The sequence below is a fragment of the Perissodus microlepis genome, chromosome 6, assembly GCF_051167445.1.
Source record: "Perissodus microlepis isolate ML-2025 ecotype Zambia chromosome 6, ASM5116744v1, whole genome shotgun sequence".
NCBI lineage: Eukaryota > Metazoa > Chordata > Actinopteri > Cichliformes > Cichlidae > Perissodus > Perissodus microlepis.
The window spans coordinates 5,309,934-5,329,525 of NC_140466.1; the positions used below are offsets into that span (position 1 = coordinate 5,309,934).

At 40.7% G+C, this 19,592-nt stretch overlaps 1 protein-coding gene across 5 annotated transcripts in view; it reads left to right on the top strand.

The window, feature by feature from the left end:
• Window positions 1–19,592, top strand: part of LOC146384895 (axin-2-like) — an 87,504-nt gene that overhangs the window by 16,947 nt on the left and 50,965 nt on the right. For 3 of the 5 annotated variants that reach the window (XM_084930337.1, XM_084930339.1, XM_084930334.1), the window contains exons 3-5: window positions 10,925–11,139; window positions 11,314–11,368; window positions 15,626–15,743. The gene's annotated coding sequence lies outside the window, so the exon portion shown is untranslated. The remainder of the gene's footprint in view (window positions 1–10,924; window positions 11,140–11,313; window positions 11,369–15,625; window positions 15,744–19,592) is intronic. The other 2 variants (XM_084930336.1, XM_084930338.1) reach the window with 2 other exon arrangements.

Below are 19,592 nucleotides of genomic sequence, written 5' to 3' on the forward strand. Positions count from 1 at the left end.
AAATAGGTAGTCATCTTATTACAATTTAAACCTGTAAAAATTTAGGTCTGTATAGTCTAAGGAGCTTGGAAAGACAAGCAGCTGGACTTCGGTAAGTTGAAGACATTTCACCTTTCATCCGAGAAGCTTCTTCAGTTTTAAGGTCAAAGGTGGAGCTCCTTAGACTACGATGACCTGGATGACTGAGAATCTTGACAGACTTAGCTCTGTATAGTTATAAAAATGAAGAAACTGGTCATACAAAGTAAAACGTGCTTATAGTCATTTTGTGGCTTTTGTGTCAGATTGTAAATATGTGTATTCATGCCAGTGAGGCAGCCATTTTAACATGAGAGTCTCTGGGGGTTGACTCGCTTATGGAGCCAACCACAGGTGGCTACTCAAAGAGCTGCTTTTTTCACTTCGGTCTTGGCTCCAGGGTCTTTACCTTACAGTATAAAGCATCTTGTTGTGATTTGTAGCTATACGAATAAAACTGAATTGAACTGAGTTGAATCTTTCACTCTTGCCACGTAGTTATGATTCACATAGTACATCACTAAAACGACAAAAACACAGCCTTTAATAAACTAAAAGTATTTGTTAATACGCAAGCCAGAAGTCTCTCTACTTATTTCACCATAGGGCAGAAGCATCAGGCCTTCTGTTTTGCCTCTCTTCTTGAATCTGTTTCAGCACTTTGTTATCTGATAACTCCCTTGGGATGTACAGTATCACCTAACAGACTGAAACTAGGAAGAAATTTATCAATCAATATCAAGCTGTGGTTTTGGTAATCCCTGGCTATGTGTAATAGGTTGCTGAAATCCACTTTTTAACACGCTGACTCAGTCAGTCGAACAGACCCACCAGGCTCTTTCTGCTGCTCCTCCCTCTGCTCTGCCCTTGATCAACCCAGGGTGGAGAATGCACATGGGGACCACCCTTAGATTAAAGGAACCTATTGCTCCCTTGATCAGTGGGAATGAACTCTAAACATACTCAAACACACAGAGAGAACAACATATGTGCGTGATTACATGTACACAAAACACGATGGAATGTCATATGGCAGTATAATATCAACTGAATTTGATGACACACAGGAATACACACAATTTTAAATAGCAACTCTTCACCGAGTATGTATATACATGTGCATAAAGTCACAGTTAGATGCTCATATTTCAAGGAGAGACGCCATGAAAAGGTAAAATAGGAGACAGAGACGAGCACAGAGTGGGATCCCTCATTAAAGTCAGTTGCAAACTATGGTGTGGTGTGCGCTGGTTTCACAGGCCGCTGGTTTTAGCTGGGTGTAAGCTGAAACCTTGATGTTGTGATGCTGCTGTCGTCAGAGGGCTGCAATGTGTCAGCCAGATGAGGTTTGCCATTAAGTCCCTATCACCATGTACAGTACAACTCCCAAAAGACCTTCTGAGCAGTCTCCTGTCAATCTGTCTCTGCTTTCTCCTCCTCACTCCCTCTCTTGGTTGTTGCCATGGGGTGCGGTAGTGCAATGGCGGGTATCTGAAGGCTGGTGCAGAGAGACGTGGGGTTAAAGATGGAACGGCAAGAGAAAGGGGAACGGGCCAGGCGAGAAAGATAAGGATGAAGGGCAGGGAGAAGGGACAGAAAATAAGATGGAGACTGAGAGAGATGAGAAGAAGGAAAAGGGGGTAAGGAAAACCAAAGAGAGGGGATGGTGGGTGTTTCTCCTTTTATTTTTGCTTCCTTAGAAAATAGCTTTGGACTCTGTGCTTGGCTGATAGCACTGCTACTGGCACACGAACACACATAACACATGCATACACAAACACAAACTCCTTTTGCTTGTTCTGCATGGCAATCACCATGGTAACCCAATGTACAGAACACAATCGGGCTGGGATATTTTTAAGTTTCAAAGGAATGGAAACAACAATAGGGATGACAAAGGGAGGAAAAGATGAGAACTACAGAGAGTGAGAGAGCGAGGAAGAGAGAGAATGAGGGTTAAGCCAATCTAAGTGCAAGCAGATGGATACACGAGCGTGTGTTAGGGTGTGTGCGTGTCCAAGGTCACAGCCCAGAACCATCTGTATAGCAAAAGGTGAGAATAAGAGATGGTGAATAACAGGCAGTGCCTAAACACGTTACAATGTCAATGCAGGCAAATTACAATCTAATTTACCAAACAAAGAAAAGTAAACAAAGAATTTCTGCATAGCATCAAAAAAAACCTTTATTAATGGTACCTGCAGCCGAGTGAACTGCAGGTAGTGCTAGCTTTGTTATATTGTACTGTTGTACGTATTGTCTGGCGTGTCAGTTGTTCAACACTGTGCTGTACTGTGAGACCAGACTGACCCTGTAGCACCAACTGTGTCATACTTGTCAATAGGAGTTCCTTAACATTAATCTTAACCCTCTTGTATGTCTTTGTGTGTTTAAGATAAACAAATTGTGTTTTTTTTTAATTGTCAGAAGTTTCATAAACACTCCAGTAGAATTTTCTGACTGTTATTTCATAGTTTAGGCTTTACAGGGCTAATACATGAGGTAGCATCAGGGATCACGTTAGCTGATTGAGGAATTTCTAAAGTAACCAACCTGCATTTTGCCATACACAGTATAAAATCTGTACATAGCCACCATGACTTTAGCCAATGCGCATTATCCTTCTTTTGACACTGAAAAGGCTGAACAATTTATTTACTATGAACCAAAATGAGTGACTGAGACTATAAATGCATCAGGAAATTGTTTACAAAGGTCAGAAGTAGGAATTAAATTTCCCACAGACTTCCCATAGAAGTCTTAAAGCACTTTTACATGAGCCTTACTCTTCAGACACAAACTACTCCCACCTTTTATACTGTGTGTGGCTTTTACTAGCAACAATGGATATTCTATCTGTCTCTTTTTGCCTAGTGGGAGGCAACCCGTCTTCGTCGTGGTCTGACTCGGAGTGATGGCGGTCATTCTCAGACAGGCTGGAGAAGGTCGACAAATTGTTTCTCTCTAATAAAGTTAACGCAGACAGATTGTTAACACGCTACAATCAATCTGAATCAGTCCGCACTGATGAGCGCAAATAATCTGCAACGATTTAAAAGACTTTTTTTCTCTTTTCTTTGTATACAGGGAAGAATAAGGGTGGTAGGACACATGCTCGTAATCTTGTGCATGTGTGTTTTATGGGTGTATTTATGTATGTGTGTTCTCCCCAACAAGAATTCATCCCTCCTGTCCAGCTGTAGATTTAGCAAGGACAGCTGAGTTCATTTCAGAAGTTGAAGCGGGTCACAGGTCAGACACTGGAGTAGGTGGCCTCTTGTAGTCAGACCACCATCCAGCAGTTGCCAAATAAATCAGTCTTGCTGAGTAGTTTGGCGAGCTTGACATACCTCCCTCCCTCGCACTCTCTCTTTCTGTCTGTCTTCTTCATGCCCTCTTTCTTTTACACACACATGCACGCACACTTATATCCAAACCAACAGCAGTAAATAAAGCCACATCTGTCCTAGCCGTCCCCACTGGACATAAACGACACAGCCACCTTGAAAATCCTTTCCCTTCACCGATGGTCACATTGACTTCTCAGCATCGGTCCGGCGTCATTTTCTTGTTGTTTTTTGCCTTTTAAATTTCTTATGGCAAGATGAATCATGATAGTGTATTTATTTGTACGTCATTGTACATATCAGAATGTAATCGAGCTGCTCTGACTTGTACAGGGGGGGCTGTGTGCACCACTGTTATTGGCTGATATACTTGTACAAGTATGTAAGTATGCATGCATGCAAATATGTGCACACGTGCTTTACACAGTTCAACTGCCGCCACCAGCACTTAGATCAGACTGCACTGCGTTCAAACTTGCACTGACGTAATGCTTTCCTCATCTATGTGCAGCTGTTCATCACACGTATCGAGGTGCAATGTTGATTTAGAGAATAGAGGAACAATGGGTAGGACCACAGAGGCATGGCTAATGGGAGTGTGACGATCTAGATAGCCTGCAATAGCCTTAAACAGAGCATCTTCTGTCTAATCCACAGCTAGAGTTTGCATCAAGTCAGACTTTTTAGTTATTCTATGTTTATCCCTAAAGATGTTTTTGACACATATTCTGAAATAAGATTTCTTCAGTGGGAGTATAATTTACAGTGTGACTAGCACAGTTTGTGATGAGCCAGTCTCAGACCATCTGTCAGGTAGATTTAGGTGTGCTTCTCTGGTCTGGATTCAGATTCAGTAAGGATTTTTTTAGGTGAAGCCCTTCCAGATTTAATGGGCTGTCAAACCAAATATGGAGCAGTAAATGTATTTACTCATCCTCATGAAATAGATGAAGCTGGAACCTTGGTGGCCCAGAAAAACCCTTTTCTCTTGAGACCTCTTAATCTTCTTCTTAATTTGGAACAGTTTTGGTTATTAAGTGATTTCTGTATTTGTGACTTTTCTCGTGTTGAACTTGGCTTAGCTCATTTGCAAAGGATGATGTGATATCATTCAGTGCATCAGTCAGGACAGAGTGAAATTTGAGTAAACATCTGATGACAGTTGTGGCCTGTTTGCTAATGTTGCCAGCACTATCAATCACATGTAACCAAATCACACAGCCCTCACGAGTCAAATCAGAGAAGTTTGGGAGTGTAAAAGTCTCAAACAGGAACAGACAACCAGTTACTCTTATTTCAACATCTACAGTCAAATTAAAATCACTAATAAGGCACAGGGAGAACATTCAGACCGCACACAGAAATGTCCCCGGTAACCAAGAGGTTCAAAAAGAGAACCTTTGGCTGTGACAACACTAACCAATCCAGCAGACCACTTCTTAGGTTTAAAGTTGGCCACTTGCAACCAGAGATTGGGAAACTATCAGTAATTTAGGATAAGAATAAAAATAATAACATGACTCCTCCAACCTAAATCTTCAACTCAATAAGTACAGCATGAAACAATGAGACGATAAAAAAAAGAGGAAAACTAAAATGACTTGATGGAGGGAAAACATGCAAAAAACTGTCTGCAATTCCAGCAAAGAAGAAAGTCTATAGAGAAACATGTTTGTTATCATATGTCATATGAAGTATATATTGGAGTATCTGCTGAGGTGGATCGCAGCCTAGCGTTGTCATCTTACAGGCTCGCATTAAAGTTGATGTCTCAAACATGTTTATTAGATCCATGTTGCAACTTTTGTTTGCAGATTTTGGATTGCTGAGTGTGTAGGTGCGTTATATACTAATCTAGGTTTTAAAAGTTATGAATTTTTGGCAGTCAGTATGCTTTGAACAACGTGTTTGTTGAATGGTATCTTCCTGTCCAGCAACAAATATTCCCGGATTGGGTGAGAACTTGTGTGAGTATAACATGTGATGAGTTTTGTAGTCAAACAAGTCACACACTCTTACTTTACTCAGTGATAGAACTGAGCATATAAACTAATCTAACATTAGAAATGTCCTCAAAAACTAAATTTTACACAAGATAATAAAAAGTGCCAGAGTGAAAATAGCAATGCATACATGCAAACTGCAGTTCACGAGAGCCTGTAAGCAGCTTAGTGTCCACTCATGTGCCCTCATGATGCACTTAAGTTAATGACTCCTTCTGGAGATCTGGGTCGTAATGACAGAAACAAGACACAGAAGTCCTCATAGGTCTTCAGGTCTTCACAGGATCAAGCCAATGACTTCTATCAGCGTCGTGTTTTGTGGTAATGATCCAAACTGGAGACGACAGACCGGCGTTGTGTGCCGCTGCAGATAGGGCAGGTTGAGCTCCGTGTGTGTATGAGTTTCACCATGACAATATGCCTCAAAAGATAATTTGATGATCTGTGTGTTTTGCTGCCAGGTTATCCCACCACCTCCACCATCTCCTCCCAACCCCTCCTACTCTGATTCCTTTACAGCCGCAGTAACTTATTAATTTCTGTCAGCTGGTTTTCCCTGCCATTTAGAGATACTACCAAATCACATTATGTCTGTCATGGATTATGTGTACAGGCAATACATCTCCTTGAAGAAGAAAGGAGAAAAAAAAAGATCAAAGATGTTCTTACAATCACCTCTAAGTGGATACAGGAGGTGGAAGTGTTTTCATGCATGTGTGTGTTGCAGCCCACGTGTGTTTTATGGGGAATGCAGATAGTCGACAGAAAGGCTTTACATTTTGCTGACTACATACATCAATTTTCTTCATTTATTATAAACTTTGAGGAATATTAATCATCAGCTGGGGATTGTGTTGAGTGCAGTTTGGAATATTTAAGGGTCACTCATGCAAGAGCTGCTGAATGAATGAAATAAGAGATGCTCATCTCGTGTTATACCCAAGTGAGTCAAATAATAACAACAGAATCTGAGAGGCCACAGAGCCATATTCCCATATTTACCCATATTTGGGTGTGTGTGTGTGTGTGTGTGTGTGGTAGAGGATTTGAAGCTGTCACTTTGTAATTACCTCAGCAAATACAGGCTTGGAGAGAGTTGACTGAAGTCTTCCAGTTGGACAGCCCTGGGAGAAAATGAGAAGTGACAGGCCACATAACACAGCGTGGGACGTAAATAACTTTTACCCCCCTTTCTCTCTCTTCCTCGCTCTCTCTTCGTCATAGAAACATGGATGATACTTCAAGGATTTTGAAAGAGAGAGAGGGAGAGAGAGGGAGAGATGAGCCGAAATGAGAGAATATCCCTCTCTTTCATCTTTTGAAAAAATCTCTGACATCCTCTCTCACTTGCTTTGATGAAAGTCTTTGGTTTTTTTTTTTGGTGTTTTATCCTCTTACATGAGGTGTATGTATTATAGCCTGCGTGCTCCAGTGTGTGACGCATTCACACACACACATGCACGCAAACACACACGCATTCACACTGGCACGCACCGATATCATTTTCTCACCAGAATGTGTGTAGGTGGCATGAGGAATTGTGTTTTGTGTACGCATGTGTGCGCGTGTGTTTGAAGGACTTTTCTCAGAGCCTGTCGGAGTTGGAGGGCCTGAATTTTTCATTCGGCGTCCTCGTCAAGTACAAAAAGTCCAGGGTTTTGTGTTCTACCCAGCAGCCGCTTGCCTTTATTTCTGTTGTCCAGGACTTCCTTCACTGTCCTGTGTTCTTTAAGCTCCAGGCAGGTTGTTACTGAGACAGAAACACTGTTGTTACAGCGCATGCATGTGTATCAATCAGTGCCGTGTATGTGTCAGTGTGTGTCCTGCATTGATCACTGAAGAAGCACTTCCACATTGGCAGAGACTGATGATATGTCTGCGAGCAACTTCAACCCCCGTATATGTACATTGACAGTATACACACACACATACACACACACACACACACACACACACACACACACACATATTCACACAAATACATAGTATACATCCTTTTATGCTTTACCATCCTGCTTCTGGCTCTTTATCATCAGTGTCTTTCTGCTGTTTCTTTCTTCTCTCCCGCCCTCTTTGCACCTCCACCACTCTGCCTGGCTCTAGTCCAGCTATAGATTGTTAATTGCGGTTTGTACGTGATGCAGGGTCTCGCCTCCAAATACTACAGCGGTGTTCTTTGGCAGACATCAAAGTGTCGGTGTTTCATTCCATGGGGATTAGTGATGGTAGTGTGTGATAATGCCCCTGCCTGCTCGCTGAATTAAACGCCCATGGCTGGGTGCAGGTACCAGGAATCTAATGAACACGCAGTCTTACAGGCAGTCATACACACTACGTACGCTAAAACAATGGGAGAAACACGCAGTTTAGGCAGACACACATGGTAAAACCACTGTGAGAATCAGAGCCTCATTACGGAAAAATACATACATTAAACTGTGAACTAAACATCACGTCTTCCATCTGACGGGGAAAAAAGCTTTTTATTAGCCAATCTGTCCACAAAGATCCACAGTACATGTCCTTCACTCATCTCTCATCTTTCACCCTGTGGCAAACTGGATTTTTAAATGTCTCAGTTTTGATCATTCCCCCATACTCATAATCGACTGTGGTTTTCTCTCTCACTGTCTGTTTTTCTCATCCTCTTTCTCTCTTTCTCACCAGCAAAGTTAATAAAAAAGAAGAATTAGTAATAACATAACAAGATAGATAAAAAGCGCAGTCTCTATAGCAACTCTCGCCATGATTTGTACAAAGGACAAATGACAAGTGTTTAAAGGGCTGCGGGGCATTTTAATGTTCAGTTTATGTTTTCTCTCGTCGACTAAGAAGGTCTCGGAAGACCGCAGGAAAAACAGCCATGAAAGAGAAATTACAGAGACAGACCGAGGGAGAGGCCGAGGGAGGGAGAGTGATAGAAATACGTCCTTGGTGATCAATGCATGTGCTATTGTCTGTTCTGTTTCTTTGCCTGCAAGGACGAAAGCAGAGGAGAGGAGGCAAGTGATGCATACGAACAGGGTTTTAAGGGGCTTATAATAAATTCCTGACCAGACCACAAAAAGAAGTAACTGCACTGCTGCTAGTGTTTAGGTGTGTCTCTGTGTCAGGACATGTTTCATACTGTATGTATGAAAATGTTGCTAGACTTTGTCGCTGCTATTCAGGTCTTTTAATTGAATAGACAACCACACTCACAGGAGATTTAACAGCCGACTCACAGGTAAACCATGCAAGTACCAGGCTGGAACCCCTTTTGTATTTGGAATCTAAATTTGAGCACTATGAACTCATAGTCATGTTCAATTAACCAGTTTGAGATGAAGGGTACACCGTGATCATGAAGGGATGGACATGGTCGGCAACAGTATTCAGGTAGGTTGTGGAGTTTCAGCAATGCTCAGTTGCTACTAAGGGGCCCAAAATGAGCCAAGAAAATCTCCCTGACGCCATTGCAACACCACTAAATACACTCGTGAGACTGGACCAGGAGTTTTGATATTCTGTTTTCTGATTTTGGTGAGCGTGTGAGGATTGTAGCCTCAGTCTCATGTTCTTAGCTGAAAAGGTTTTACATCGAGAAGGCTCTTCTGTCCAGAGAACTGCTGCTCACTTGATATTTTCGCTTAATGGGACGATTCTCCAAAAGAGGGAAACCTTAGAAATGGTCATGTGGGAAAAATCCCAGTAGCTCAACTAGGCCAACCCGTCTGGCACCAACAACCCTGCCACATACAAAATTTCTTAATTCACATTTCTCCCATAATCTGATGCTCAGTTTGAACTTGAGCAGGTCATCTTGACCAGCGGTCCCCAACCTTTTTTGCACCACCGACTGGTTTATGTCCGACAATATTTTCAGGCCAGGCTTTAAGGTGTCGCGGATAAACACAACAAAATAAAACCAGTACCAGTACCAGTACCAAACAAACCAAACCAAAAAAAAATAATTCATTCATAACAAACGGGAAAAGACCCAGGGAAACAGAGTTAATGATAAAAACGATAAAAATAACGATAAAAATAACGATAAAAAAGCGATAAAAACCCTGAAAACCATAAATTTCACACCCAAGCCTCAACTCTGGCAGCCCGGTACCAAACAACTCACGGACCATGGCCCGGGGGTTGGGGGCCGCTGATCTTTACTATGTCTACATTCCTAAATGCTATAAGATTAGCTGATTAGCCAATAATGAGCAGCAGAACAGGTATATAATAAATAAATACTTTCAGGATCTGTAAAAAAATCATAACATAATGGTAAAAATTTGCAACTCTATAATATCTAATTTGCCATAGTTGTAGTACAAAAAATTAATTAGCTGATTTTGGCAGGGTCATGTATGAGACACACACCAATATTCATGAAGTGAGCCAAATAATAACTGACAATGAGCTGATGAAGAAGAAAGAAATATGAGCACTTCCTGATTAGTTTAAATTCAACCTCCATGCTGCTGAAATTTGCCTGGAAGACAAATTAACAATAATTTGTCATAAATACTACTTAGTTTGGTGTTCAATTTCAGCTTTAACCTGCTGTACCTGCTGTAGTTGTGTTATTATCAGTATTAGATCCTCATGTTTGGTGTTATAGTTTAGTTCATGTCAGACATTAGTACCTATATATCAGCCTATGTCAGAATTTGCAGTAGGTGTATTGCAGTTTTTATACAGAAATGTATAGTAGAGCCAAATTATTCCCTGAAAAATAGATAAATAAATAAAAAATAAGCCTCGAGCCCTAAAGGCTAAGATGGAGTTGGTGTGAAAGTGTAAACTGCATCACTTATGTGATTATTTCTGTTCTTCACGGGTTTTAAAATGCGTGTTTCTTACTGACAACACTTTAATCCTCTCCTCTGTTTATTATTGTGACATCCTCATCAGCAGTCTGACATGCTTCTTCAGTGTACAGGCTGTCATTCACACTTGCTTTCTGCTTTCCTCATACTGTGAATATCTGTAAATATACTATAGATATGTGTTGAGGTTCGAGACCAAAGAAAAAGAGGCAGACAGACAAATAGACAGAGACAGAAACACCTCAACAGGACAGAAAAATGACCTTTATTTGTCCTTATGAACTGGTTTAACAGCACGTGGTGGTAAAATAAAGAAAGGCACAGATAAGGATGGCAACAACAAGGGGAAGAGGGGAGTCTGCGCCAGATAGTGAAAGAGGCAAAGATAAAAAAAAAGGGCATGCAGGAAAAAGAAAACAGACCAAAAAATGAGAGAGAGAGAGCCTTAGCAGCCAGACAAACAGCTCTCTCCACCTTTAATCACCTCCTGCAGGTCAGCTTCTGCCTCGCCTTGACTTGCCACAATCTTCCAACTAACACTGAGCCAAGCCATCAAACAGCTATCTCTTCTTTTGCCTCCCCTTCTCTCTTTTCTCTTCTTTCTCTTTACACAGACAGAAAAGCAGAAAAGACCTTGATGTTTTTCCAATAATTGGCAGCAGAGGTTGACTTTTTTCCCTCTACTCCCCTCCCTCTTTTTCTGTTTATCTTTTTCTTCTTTTTTTTGCTCTTCCTCTTCCTTTAGAGATGAATAGTTGGCCCGGGATCAAAGGCAGACCCCAACCAGCCACTCTGACCACCACAAAGGGGCGTTGGGCGCTGGCTTGGGGCCAGGTGCTACACATGGCCACATAGCCAGGGACAAGCCGTGCAGATGGGGCCCGCAGAGCCCTTGTCGCCTCCACCCCCTCTGCTGCATACGAGAGGTCAGCGGCTAAAGTATCAGAGCGTGCGCTTCCTGTAAGACGATCTAGCCTCGTGCAACTGATTCCATTTTGTTCCCATCTGTCTTTGTCTTATATTCATGTTTCAGTTTGTCAGTTTGTTTACTTCCTGCAACTGCTATGCCTTTGTTTCCTTCCTCACCTATTGTGCACTCTTCTTCTCTGACTCTGTTTTTCTTTGCTGTTCCAGAGTATGGATCTGAAAGAAACTGTCTGGTTGTACAACGGGAACAGAACCAGCAGAGGTAAACATTTTTGCCCTTGTGGACAGAAACATGTTTAAATGTTAAAGAAGACCCGACTTGAGTTTAGTCGAACACTTCCCCTTACTCTCAACAGTCCTTGTTTAAATATATAAGTCCTGCAGCCAAGTCCGATGCAGCCGCAGCCAGTACAAATAAATTCTTGTGGAGGACACAAAATGTGGGACAGATAAAACAAATGAACAAGCCCTTGTAGTCCAAATATATATGCAACACCCAGCTTGCTTTTCAACTCCTTCAACTGACACGTTTGCAGAACTTGTCTGAGAGTGGCCAAGATGATGTTACTGAGTCAGAGCAGGGCTATAGTCCACGTGTTTTACACGCAAATTCTTATTTTTGTATTTCAACAAGTCACGCGTGCCACTGTGCACATCTCTTTCACCAGCAGAATCATGACTATTAAAAATCCATTACACATTTATATCTGTGTTACATCTGAGCCCGTTGCGATATGCTGAGATAGAATACAGTGTGTGACCATCATATTGTTTCGACAATCCAGTTCTTCCCTTAATTATATTTTGTAAGCTGCACATGGGAATCAAGCAGCTAGCCTACGTAACTTGTGTATTTCTGTTTAGATATCTCAGTGTATCATTACTTAAAATAGTAAAATACTATTATCTGGAATTTCTAGAGCAGAAAAGTTCAACAGAAAACTATGTGACCAGAAGTGAGTGAATTTATGATTTTAGTAAACATTACATGGTGCAATCTTTAACTTTAACTGGTTTGGGGAATGTACAAGTGTCTGAAACAGCGAAAACATCCAGGACATAAAAGAGCTGACATGAATTTATAGGGGTGAAAAAAAGACAACTGCAGTGTTTTCCCATACTCTGCATGCTGTCATCTGTGGATCCCCGGCTTCAGCCATATGTTTAAGATTAGATGTACTCTTTTGTTGGAGGAGCACACAGTCAACAAAGTTCTGCTGCCTCTCCCTCTGGTCATGAATCAACTGGGCTCTGTCCACACTCTCTCCTTATGGTCTTAATTCTATTAAACACAATGATAACACATTTACAGTATGATGATGATGATCGCATGAATAATGTTCCTCTTAATATTTGTGGGCACGTGTGTTTGTTCTGGGGATGTTTGTGTTTAAACTTTGAGAGAAGAATTGGAAAAATTAGAATGACTGGACTGTTTTGTTGATACTTATTGTGCGTATGTATGTGCTTTCACCCACACACCCTGTGCTACCTGTTCTGTTTGATGTGAATAATTAAGAGTAATTACATATTACATAAGTTGTAGTAAATGATCCAGTGATTAAAAATGTATTTATTTGAATTCTTGGCCACTTGGGGGCAGCAGATTAAATTGATAATCCAGCACTGACATATTATCTGTTATTATATCATTTGTGTAACTGAAAATGGGAATTCAATCATCAGTAACTTGTTACCTTTCCTTTGTTCTTGAAGAGAGAAGAACACACAGAATAATTTGTAAACAACAGAGATTTGCAAACAGCAAAGACAGCATTAGTTCTTACCGTGCTTCAGAGCTCTGTTTTGTCTCATAAAAAATATAGTCCCTAGTAGTTTAAAAGAAATACACTGGATCTTTAGCTTCCAAATGCTTCACTGTGTTTACTAGCTAGATAACAAACTTTATCTGTTTGCCATTAGAGGCAGGCCAGGTAGTGTGCCCCTGGTTTGTAATGCAAACAGCTGTCTGATGGTGCTGAATGTGGGTCACAAAAACAAGAACAGTTCGGACTAAAAGATCCAGCCTTTAAAACTAACAGGATGGTAGAAATAATTGAAGTTAGTTATATGTTTGTGGATCCCTATGATCGGCCCATTTACTTGAAACCAGCTCAAATGAAACATCCAAGATATCAAACCAGAAGCCTACCTCACTAAAGCCACTTTCTCTATGTGTCGTCATATCTGTATTTCTATTGTACTTTAATGATATGTTCCCAGATATGCCACTTAGACAGCTAACGCCTCAATAAGACCTTACAGGCTTTCCTTTTATTGTCTTAGTAAGTGTGCAACTCTTGATTTGTATGCTTTTAGCAAAGTTACCAATGTCACTAGCTGGCAGAGCACTGTTGGTTAAATAGACCTACTCTAGCTATTGCTCAACCTCAACCAACCCTTGTCCACCAAGAACAGCCTTTTCACTGCTATTCTTTAGTGGTATTAAATATAATCACTTCTATTTAAACGATATTATGAACTCAGCCAAAATTGGATTTAAAAAAATTTATCTGTGATATGAGCCACATCCCTCATATCACAGGCAGAATCTATTAAACTCAGGTACTGACCCAGATCACTGTCTAAAAACAAAACCCATGATGTCTTTCCATAAGACTACTCAAAGACTAACGATCTAAATTTTACAAAATTGCATTTGGAAGGTGAAATAATGGCAAATTCAGAATTTGTGTGGTTTCATTCGGCTTACTTTCTCTACAGTTGGGGCAGCCATGATAGAGGTTAGCACTGCTGCCTCACAACAAGAAGATTCCTGGTTTGAACCTCCACAGCAGCTGTAGCCTTTCTGTGGGGTTTGTGTGTGCTCTCTATGTCTCTGATGATGTCATCGACTGCCTTTAGTCTCCAACAAGTAAGGTGTGCTTGTTAGGTTAACTGAGGATTCTAAATTTGGTATTTGGTGCAACTTATCCAAGGCATGTCATCTCTTTCATAAAATATCAGCTAGAATAGTCTCCAGAATAAAGAAAAAAATGATCATTGCAGTTTGAATCAAAACTGCAAATGCAGTCTCCTAAATACATGAAATATAGCTACTGTTACGAACACCAAGGAATAACTAAATCTAATATGGTCAAAATAATGTGTTACAGAGTATTTTGGAAAGATCCCCTGTTTAGTAATCTTTTCTGGCTCAAACTAGAAAGTACGTTTGACTCCTCCTTTATTCACACCAGAGCAGGGCTCTGTATGTTTGATTTGGCAGATTTTTACACAAGATTCCTTTCCTGACACAAGCCTGAGGGATTTTTAGACCTCCTCCCAGGACTGAATGAGGGATATTTTGCTTTTTAGACAAATATGTAAAACAGCAAACTATGAATCCACTTTTCACAATAAGAATAACACATTTTAAAGGACTTTTTAAAGTACTGCTACATGAGTAGGTTCACAGTATAGCTTAGAAAATGTTAACCCCTGCAGCGTAGAGGTCAATAAAGTTAATTAAATGAAACAACATGGCAGACTTAATATAGAAAAAGCAGTTAGTTCCAACTCAGATAATGGCCCACTTAGCACAGAGAGCTTACTAATTAAAAGAGCAGAAAAATTATAATGCAGTTACCTAAATAGGGTCAACTGGTTGGTTGTTTAGCTTCAGTGGTAACTTCTCAGCTGTTAGACAATTATGAGCAAAGAAGGCTGATGTTGTTTTTCTGTAATAATGGGCATTATTTTCACTTTTATGTGTTCCTCCTACAGAGAAAATAGGCCTGATCTCTCCCTTTGTGGTTGCTCCAACTGCTCACTTCTACCACCCACACAACACATTTTCCCAGGCAACAATGTTCCTACAAAGTTTACACACAATAAATAACGATATGCCCAAAGCAGTTAGCAGTGGCCCCGCTCTCCGTTTCCTGGCTGGAGTTGAAATGAAATGGTAATTTTGACTTGAGGAGGATTTCAAAGGGATGGCCTCTACTTTTCATCTTGGTGCATACCACGAGCTCGCCGACACATTCACGCTGGGATTTGAGGAAAAAAAGAAGAAGAGAAAAAAAGGCCGAATTTTAAGTTTTTCTATGAACTTCCTTCTTTCTTTTTACTGCCATCTCCCCACAGAAAAAGAGATGTAACATTGTTGAGATCTCTCCCCCAGATGGACAGCATTTATATAAACAACCACCCCCGGTTCACAGAACGTTTGATTGATGTATCATTGTCCAAAGATTGTTTCCAGGCATTTGAATAGATAATTCAGAGTATTTGATGTAGACATTTTTCTTCAAAGAGCCAAAGGTCAGATGTGGGGGTAGAGCAAGGGTGTCCTCCATCTCCCATGCTATTTTTGCATCCAAGGCTCCAACTAGCTTGTCTGCTTCTCACAGGGGAGATTGACTGACACTTGAATCATTCTTCTGCTTAAGATTACAATGTGGCTTCCAAAACTCAGTCAAACAGAAATCTGCCTGCAAACTAATGCAAATACCTTTGTCTGAAACAGCAGACCGTAACACTGTTTGGATGTTTCTTGTGTCTCTTTGTTTTCTAGTTCAGCCTACAGTCAGATAGACTCGAGCGAGACCAAAGATACAGTGGATGGATTGAGGAAGAACTCCATTATCTCAGCAGCAAGGAATAAGAAATGGAATTAAAACAGCCGAAACAAGGTTTGTCACACCTCAGCAGCGCTGGCTCCTATCTTCCAGAGGGTACTACACTATACAAAATGGGCTATGGCCATTTTCTCATATGAACTTAAGGCGATATCAGGAGAATGACATTTTTTAAAAGAAATCCATAGTTGTTCTTTCTTATTTGTAGCACACAGCAGGAGATAGTCTGCTTCAGCCACTATTGCATTATTGGAAATACTCAGTGTGGATCTGGTAAAGACACCACTTGAAAGGATCTTACCCGAGGTAGCACCAGACTGTTCTCTGTACTGTTAGCATATCAACTCAGCCCTACACGACACAGACTTTGTGTTAGGGGGCTGGCATGTTAAAGTCTGGCCAATGTCCAATCCAGCAGTTGGAGTCTCTCATGCACCTCTGTTGGATAATGCCTAGAAAAACATCCAGAACTGCAATATTGCAATAGGTGTGTAGAAAAAATCAAAACCATCTCCAAATTGTTCCGTATCTTATCGCTTTCTTCACAGTCTTAATTATGTTCACCCAGCATTGACAGCAATATCGATGGGATGCTTTTTTGGTGTTGGCAGTCACATTCCAAAGTCAGTGAGCCTTGAAAAAAGTTTCCAGATGACAAACGCTGTGTGGAAAAAAGGAAAATAAATACACAGTGGTGTCTTCATTATCTCCGAGCTCCACGGCCTATGAAAGAGGCCAGGGTTAATTGCTGTTGATTAGACGTCAGTATGCATGGCTGAGTGAGCATGCAGATCTCACTGAGGGGGCCACAGAGGGAGAAGAGGAAAGGATGAGGTCACTCACACATAGCGATATGAGATCAGTGTCAAGTGTTCTTCTGTTGTGGGTTTAGGTGGCTGGGAAGCAGATTAGGAATATAAATGAGGCAACGTATTTTATAAGTCCTTGGGTGTGGTTAGTGTAGCTGTGTTTGCTGATGGCTTTGGTTCATAAATTTGTTTATTATTTTGCTGTATTATTCATCCATCCAGCTATTTGCCATTAAATTTGTGTGGCTCTCAATATTGTCCAGACAACAAACGTAAAAGTGTTTGTTGGGAAAACACATTTATATATTTATCTAATAATATCTGAAATTGGTCGGAAATGTATTAAATTAATTATTCATCACTCTTTTGAGTTTTAAGGAAATATCTGTGGGTGTGCAAACTGCTGTCTTCAGCTATCTTTGTGTTCTAGTTAATCAGTGTGCTGCTTCCGTTTCATATAAAAACTGTTAATTAAAGGGAATGTATTCTCATATCTGCTCATCGATATGCTCATTTCCAACTCCACATCTTCATTCTTGAGCTCTTTAACGAGTCAGTTAAATATGATCATTTAATATCTTATAGTGGTCATTGATTCAGCCACTAAGTTTATCCCCTGTTGGAACAAGCAGTGTTATGTTATACTGTTGCAAACAGAAGATTTGAACAGCAGGTGAGCTGTCTCAACTCTGCACTTTTAGGAATTGCTGAGTTTTCACGGGACAGTCCAGCAGATGGCCTCACGTCTGACTCTAGAATTCTCTGATATACCGAGGAGTACAGGGCCAACTCAGTCACCGCACTGTGCCCCTGTCCTATTGCCCAAACCATTACTCTTCCACCACCATGCTCGACTCTAAGAAGAAGGATGATTGTGCTGATGTGCCAAACAGCTCTACTTTGGTCCTATCTATATAAAAGACATTATTCCAGAAATCTAGTGGTTTGTTCAGCAACTTTGTAAACCTAAGCCGTATAGCCACGTTCATTTTTAGTGAAGCTGCTTTCTCCTTATAACCCTTCCAGACAGGACATACGTCTTCATCTTCATCTGGTTGTCTGAGACCTGCAGACTTTAAGGAGTAGCTCTTGTGTTTTTTGCAGTTTTTCTGAGCATAGCATGTTCTGATGTTCTATTATTGTGTTAACACACACTTGGATGGTCCAGACAAGCAAACTGCTAAAGCTTCAGCTTTCTTAGAGGTGGTGACATTTGCTGTTGATCAGTTATTAAAGTGAACCTGGCTGATACTTCTTCTTTTGATTCCAATTGAAGCATTAAGCGTGTACACATATTTTTATTGGACTGCATAAAGCCAGGCAAAAACTTTTTGACTGTATGCTGCTCTGATTTTCTTTTTAATTTTGGATTTTTTTTTATTGTGCTTATATTTGCATATGTAACTATACCTATACTCTATGTGCAAAACACAAAATAAGAAAATGCAGTAAAGGTCATTTTAAAGAAGTAAGACATTTTGCTTGGTGACCTTTTAGAGTATCAGTACTTATGGGTTTGATTTTGGCCTCAAATTAGTCAAAAAACCAAACTTCCCTCTAAAAGTCTTGTTTTAGTCAATCAACAATATTCCAAGAGGGACTCTTTAATACAGTTAGTTATAGTATTCCCACCATGGATTGACCATAAACCTTTGAGAAATACAATTTTCATAACTCTAACCTATATAAAATGTTAACATCCTGACCCTAATATGCTAAGCATTGCTTTCAATATACTATTGTGCGTGTAAAAGATTAGCATGTTAGCATGATGTTAACATTTTGCCCAGAGTATGAGTGTGTTTAAACACAGCCACACGGAGCGGCTAGCATTGCTTTGGATTAAAGTCAAGCATTGAGTAAAGGTTCCTACTCTTGTGCAATGTAAACCGCCATCAACAAGACTTGCGGGCTCTTGCTAGTATGTCTTAATAACGATGTCTGTCTCCTTTTGTGTGTAAAAGATAAACAAGCCCTTAGGTCAACCCTGGGTTATATTTGCCTTTCATGCGTGATTTTATCGTCTGTTGCATTCGTAGCCAAAATAATAACCACAGTAGAGGTGATTTAGACAGAAGCAGGAATGACAAGCAGACAGTGGAGGGCAGGACGTTGTAACCTTCACACCGTTCAAGAGAGCGAGAGCTTGCTTTGTTTAAATTTCCCAGATCAAAGGCTGCAATGCAAATTCCTGCAGCTTCCACGCTGCCATTTGATGTTTCAGGGAGCCAAATTATTGTGGTGATTACAGTAGCTGTACACAACCGGTGGAGCAGGCCAAACAAGGGGCCTTGTTGTGACTCTCAATTAGTGGTGTGACATCTCAGCACCCAACGTCTGAGAAGCGCCTAACAATAAGAGAGGCTGTTTGGGCTGATAAAGTGATTTGGCTTGGTGCGGCCCTTTCATCTGCACCGACAGTGGGGTATTTGAGGCTTCTGGGTATTCTCCCTGCACATCCTCACACCTCCCTTTATTGTGACAATAGCGCCACTGTGTTCAGCGTTTCAAAGAGGCTATAGACCTACTTACTCTGTGAACAACTTATGTCTGTTGTCACTTAGAAGAGTTTTAATAATTTCGAGGCATCTATAAAAATAAATTATAGATGATAAACTAAAATAAAGGCCTGCAGGGAAGCATTAATTAAAGAATACAGGACCACATGTATTATTTTATAAACCTCTCTTTCAGAACATGCATTAGATACCACACCATTAGCAGAGGACCATTCAGCGTTCTCTGAATAACCGCAGACACACACAGCCTTCTATGAAGTTGTCGATGTTTTTTTGTTTGCATGTTATTGAAAGCCACAGTGAGTTGAAAGGATAACTTTGCCTGTGGGAAGGACAGAGCACCAGAGGATCAGGTTCAGCTATATTTCTGATAACACTTTGCATTCTGCAGACACCAATGACAGCTCTGATGCCTCGCGTTTGATTGTCTCTTTCATGTTGTCCTCCTGCCGTCGGTGTAAGCAGCAGCACTGGAGGTGGAGGTGAAGCGATGGCAAGCGATGGAGGGAAGATTGAGATGTGTTTCTGTCAGTGTGACGGACAGAGGAACTGGAAGGATGTTGGTTTTTATTCTT